Below are 6,345 nucleotides of genomic sequence, written 5' to 3' on the forward strand. Positions count from 1 at the left end.
CCAAACTCACAAAGAAAAAAAGAGAGAGCACAAATAAGCAAAATAAGAAAGGAAAATGGAGAAATTACAACAAACAAAATACAAATACAGAATATCATCTGAGAATATTATGAAAAACTATATGGAACCAAAATGGATATCCCAGAGGAGAAGGACAAGTTTCTGGAAACATACTGTCCACCAAAACTGAATCAAGAAGAAACTGAACACTTGAACAATCCGATCACTAGAAAGGAAATAGAAATAGCAATTAAAAACCTCCCTACAAATAAAAGTCCAGGACCTGACGGCTTCACCGGGGAATTCTACCAAAGATACACAGAAGAACTCATACCAGTCCTTCTCAAACTCTTCCAGACGATTGAAAAGGAAGGAATACTCCCAAACTCATTCTATGAAGCCACCATCACCCTGATACCAAAACCAGGCAAAGACACTACAAAAAAAGAGTATTATAGGCCAATATCACTGATGAACATAGACGCCAAAATCCTCACCAAAATTTTAGCAAATAGAATCCAACAACACATAAAAAATATTATACATCATGACCAAGTGGGGTTCAACCCAGGGACACAAGGCTGGTTCAACATACGCAAATCAATCAATGTAATACATCACATCAACAACAGAAAGGACAAAAACCACCTGATCATCTCAATTGATGCAGAAAAAGCATTTGATAAAATTCAACACCCATTTATGATAAAAACTCTCTCCAATGTGGGTATAGAGGGAACATAACTCAACATAATAAAAGCTATATATGACAAACCTACAGCCAGCATTGTTCTCAATGGTGAAAAACTCAAAAGCTTCCCACTAAAATCTGGGACAAGATAAGGATGCCCACTATCACCACTCCTAATCAACATAGTCCTGGAAGTCCTAGCCACAGCAATCAGGAATGAGAAAGAAATAAAAGGGATCCAAATTGGAAAAGAAGAGGTGAATGTGTCACTGTAAGTGAACGACATTTTTCTATATATAGAAAACCCTAAAAGGTCCACACAAAAACTACTAGAGCTGATTGAAGAATTCAGCAATGTAGCAGGTTACAAATTTAACGTTCAAAAATCAGTTGCATTTATTTACACTAATGATAAATCAACAGAAAAAGAAAGTAAAGAATCAATCCCCTTTAAAATAGCACCCAAAGTAATAAAATATCTGGGAATAAATCTAACCAAGGAGGTGAAAGAATTATACACAGAAAACTATAAACCATTGATGAAGAAAATTAAAGAAGACTTTAAAAAATGGAAAGATATTCCATGCTCTTGGATAGGAAGAATCGATATTATTAAAATGGTCACACTGCCCAAGGCAATCTACAGATTTAATGCAATCCCTATCCAATTACCCAGGACATATTTCACAGAACTAGAACAAATCATAATAAAATTTTTATGGAACCATCAAAGACCTAGAATTTCTAAACATTACTGAAGAGAAAGAAAGAGGCTGGATTAATATCTCTCCCAGCTTCAGACAATACTATACAGCTACAGCCATCAAGACAGCATGGTATTGGTAACAAAACAGACATATAGACCAAAGGAACAGAATAGAGAACCCAGAAATGAACCCACAAACTTTTGGTCAGCTCATCTTCGACAAAGGGGGCAAGAATATACAATGGATTAAAGACAGTCTCTTCAGCAAATTTTGTTGGGAAAACTGGACAGCAGCATGTAAAACAATGAAGCTAGAACACACTCTTACACCATATACAAAAATCAACTCAAAATGGATTAAAGACTTTTACATAAGACAAGATAAAATAAATCTCCTAGAGGAAAAGATAGGCAAAACATTATCTGACATATATTTCAAAAATTTTCTCCTAGAAGAAATAAAAGCAAGAATAAACAAATGGGACCTAATGAAACTTACAAGCTTCTGCAGAGCAAAGGAAACCAGAAATAAAACAAGAAGAAAACGTACGGAATTGGAGAAAATTTTTGCAAGTGAAACCAACAAAGGCTTGATCACCAGATTATATAAGCAGCTCATACGACTCAATAAGAAAAAAATAAACAACCCAATCCAAAAATGGGCAGAAGACCTAAACAAGCAACTCTCCAAGGAAGACATACAAATGATCAAAAAGCACATGAAAAAATGCTCAATATCACTAATTATCAGAGAAATGCAAATCAAAACTATAATGAGGTATCACCTCTCAACATTCAGAATGGCCGTCATTCAAAAATCCAAAAATGACAAGTGCTGGAGAGGCTGTGGAGAAAGGGGAACCCTCCTACACTGCTGGTGGGGAATGCAGTTTTGTGCAGCCACTATGGAAAACAGTGTGGAGATTCCTCAAAATACTAGGAATAGACTTACCATATGACCCAGGATTTCCAATCCTGGGCTTGTATCCAGAAGGTAATCTACTTCAGGATGACACCTGCACCCCAATGTCCATAGCAGCACTATTTACAATAGCCAAAACATGGAAACAGCCTAAATGTCCATCAATAGGTGACTGGATAAAGAAGAAGTGGTATATTTATACAATGGAATACTACTCAGCCATAAAAACTGACAACATAATGCCATTTGCAGCAACATGTATGCTCCTAGAGAATGTCATTCTAAGTGAAGTAAGCCAGAAAGAGAAAGAAAAATACCATATAAGGTCACTCATTTGTGGAATCTAAAGACTTATGGACAGAGAATACGCACTTGTGGTTACCAGTTGGGTAGAGGATGGGAAGGGATAGACTGGAATTTCAAAATTGTAGAATAAATAAACAAGATTACACTGTATAGCACAGGGAAATATACACAAAATATTATGTTAAATCACAGAGAAAACAATGTGACAATGAGAGTGTATATGTCCATGAATGAGTGAAAATTTGTGCTGAACACTGGAATTTGACACAACATTGTGAAATGATTATAAATCAATAAAAAATGTTAAAAAAATGGGCAGAAGAGCTAAACAAGCAATTCTTCAAGGGAGACATACAAATGATCAAAAAGCACATGAAAAAATGCTCAATATCACTAATTATCAGAGAAATGCAAATCAAAACTACAATGAAGTAACACCTCACACCAGTCAGAATGGCCTTCATTCAAAAATCCACAAATGACAAATGCTGGAGAGGCTGTGGAGAAAGGATAACCCTCCTACACTGCTGGTGGGAATGCAGTTTGGTGCAGCCACTATGGAAAACAGTGTGGAGATTCCTCAAAAAAATAGACTTACTGTATGACCCAGGAATTCCACTCCTTTGACTCTATCCAGAAGGAAATCTACTTCAGGATTACACCTGCACCCCAATGTTCATAGTAGCAGTATTTACAATAGCCAAAACATGGAAACAGCCTAAATGTCCATCAACAGGTGACTGGATAAAGAAGAAGTGGTATATTTATACAATGGAATACTACTCAGCCATGAAAACTGACAACATAATACCATTTGCAGCAACATGGATGTTCCTGGAGAATGTCATTTTCAGTGGACTAAACCAGAAAGAGAAAGAAAAATGCCATATGAGATCGCTCATATGTGGAATCTAAAAAACAAAAACCAAACCAAACAAACAAACAAAAACAAAGCATAAATACAGGACAGAAATAGACTCACAGACAAGTAATACAGACTTGTGGTTGCCAGGAGGTTGGAGGGTGGGAAAGGATAGACTGGGATTTCAAAATTGTAGAATAGATAAACAAGATTACACTGTATAGCACAGGGAAATATATACAAAATGTTATGATAACTCACAGAGAAAAAATTGTGACAATGTGTGTATATGTCCATGAATGACTGAAAAATTGTGCTGAACATTGGAATTTGAGAGAACATTGGAAAATGATTATAAATCAGTAAAAATGTATAAAAAAAAAGGCATAGGGCCTCTAACTGGATTAAAAAAAAAGACACATTTATTTTCAGACTACAAGAGACTCACTTCTGAGCTAAGGACACACACAGACTGAAATTGAGGGAATGGAAAAAGATTTCTTGCAAAAGGAAATGAATAGAGAGCAGTAGTCCTTGGAGGAGGAGGAGGAGAGCTCTGCCAGCAGGGAGCCAGGAGGCAGAAGGAAGGGGGTCTTGGAAAAAGGCTTGGCTCCAGAGAAGCCCTCTGTTACAGAGAAGACATCAGTGCCTGAATAGAGACCAGACTCCAATATCTCCGAGAAGTCCCCCAGCCCCAACAAAGTGTCTGTGTCAGAGAAGGTTGCAATGTTGGAAAAAAGATCTATCTCAGTTAGAGGTCAGTTCTAGGGGAATAAAAGCAAAAAACAAAAAAACATTTCTCAGAGAAGCTGCCAGGCCCAGAGAAGACATTAGGCTCAGAGAGGAGACTGGCGTCTGAGAAGGCAACACTCTTTGAGAAGACCCCAGCCATGGAGACAAAGCTGGTCTCATTTAAGGCAGCAGCCTCATGGCAGCCCCAGGACAGGGAGCTTCTGGCTTTTGGGGAGAGCCCATCCACCACTGAGGGGCAGAGAAGGGCCAGCCCTGAGAAGGAGCCTCTGTTCTCAGCAGGGCTGTAAGAGCAAGGGCCAGAGTCTCTGACTGTGGCTTGCCGCCTCCCATCCACCACTCTGCAGATGAAAATCCCCAGCAAGGAGGATGAATCAGATACCTCCTCACCCACCCAGTCTACCTACAGTACCTCCCTCCAGCACTCCAGCCCCAGGACCATCTTTTGGATAAGCCCCATGAGAGACAACTCCGAGACCACCTTAACCTGCAGCACCAGCATGAGGCTCCCTAACAGCACCGTCAAGTTAAGCCAGAAGCTGGAGCGATACCACACAGCTATACAGAGATCAGAATCATTCAGGTCTCCTAGCCCCTCCTGCACTGAGTTCTTGGTGGCTCCCATGGATTTGACCAGCAAGTAACACCTCTTTGAGAAGGAGCTGGTTGGTCAGAGCTGAGAGGACCCATCCTCCAGCAGGAAAGAGAAGCTGAGGCTCTTGGGGGTTGTAAAATCAAGGCTCAAACTGAATCAGCAGGACCCAGGAGTCTGGAGATCAGGACCCCTAGGAGGTTAAGAAAGAGTCAGCACCACCAAGAGAACCCTGGGAGGAAGAAAGCAGATGCCTCCCTGGATGCTGAATGGTGAGGAGCCCTCCCCATATAGACGAACAGGTGCTCTCAGGGCCCCTGTTCCACCCCTGTATGGCCACCCTGCTTCCTTTCTGTCTCTGGCCCTGGGACCAGAAATGTTGGGGAGAATTGGCTGGCCAAGCTTCAGGGGCAGCAGTGCTGGCACCTAGTCCTGCTACAGACATGGTGGGCCCTGTGCCCCAGTACTTGCTCCTGGCGGTCTGCACCACAGGCCTCGGCTTCCATCCAAAGATGGTGACTCCTACTCTCTGCTCCCTTCAGTGTCAGGGAGGCGCTGTCCCATAAGAACCCCAGGGCCTCCTGTGTGGTCTGCGCCCAGCAGGTATCTCCCAGTGTGTGCCTCATTGAGCCAGCCCACCCCCTCTGTCCCCATGTGCACCATCCTCCACGTGCCCCATCCCTCATTGTCCACCCTCACATCCCAATCTGACCCCTGCTTGATATGCTGTGCCTCGTTCTGAGGAAAGCACTGATAAACTCATTCACTCTCATGTGTAAGTGGCTTAATGTAACTTAAAAACACTTCTTTCCTGGAGAAAAAAAAAGCAAGCAGATATAACAATACTCATATCAGACAAAATAGGCTACAAAACAAAGGCTATAACTCTTCAGCAAATGGTGTTGGGAAAACTGGACAGCAGCATGTAAATCAATGAAGCTGTAACACACCTTACAATATACACAAAAAATAAACTCAAACTCAAAATGGATCAAAGACAGGATACAATAAACTTCCTAGAAGAAAATATAGGTAAAACATTATCAGACATACATCTCAAAAATGTTTTCCTAGGGCAGTCTACCCAAGCAATAGAAATAAAAGCAAGAACAAACAAATGGGACCAAATTAAACTTACCAATTTCTGCAGAGCAAAGGAAACCATAAGTAAAACAAAACGACAACCTACGGAATAGGAGAAAATTTTTGCAAATTAAACTGACAAAGGCTTAATCTCCAGAATATATCAATAGCTCATACAACTTAAGAAGAAAAACAAAAACAACCCAATCCAAAAATGGGCAGAAGACCTAAACAAGCAACACTGCAAGGAAGAAATACAAATGCTCATTAGGCACATGAGAAAAATGCTCAATATCACTAATTATCAGAGAAATATAAATCAAAACTACAATGAGATATCACCTCACACCAGTCAGAATGACCATTATTCAAAAGTCTGCAAATGACAGATGCTGGAGAGGCTGTGGAGAAAGGGGAACCCTCCTACACTGCT

General features: G+C 40.5%; 1 pseudogene; it reads left to right on the plus strand.

Annotated features, from left to right (window-relative positions):
• The first annotated feature begins 952 nt into the window (after positions 1-952).
• LOC102541778 (ladinin-1 pseudogene) lies at positions 953-5,098 on the plus strand (annotated as a pseudogene).
• Positions 5,099-6,345: the final 1,247 nt, after the last annotated feature.

This window comes from Vicugna pacos, chromosome X (genome assembly GCF_048564905.1).
Source record: "Vicugna pacos chromosome X, VicPac4, whole genome shotgun sequence".
In the NCBI taxonomy this organism is placed as follows: domain Eukaryota; kingdom Metazoa; phylum Chordata; class Mammalia; order Artiodactyla; family Camelidae; genus Vicugna; species Vicugna pacos.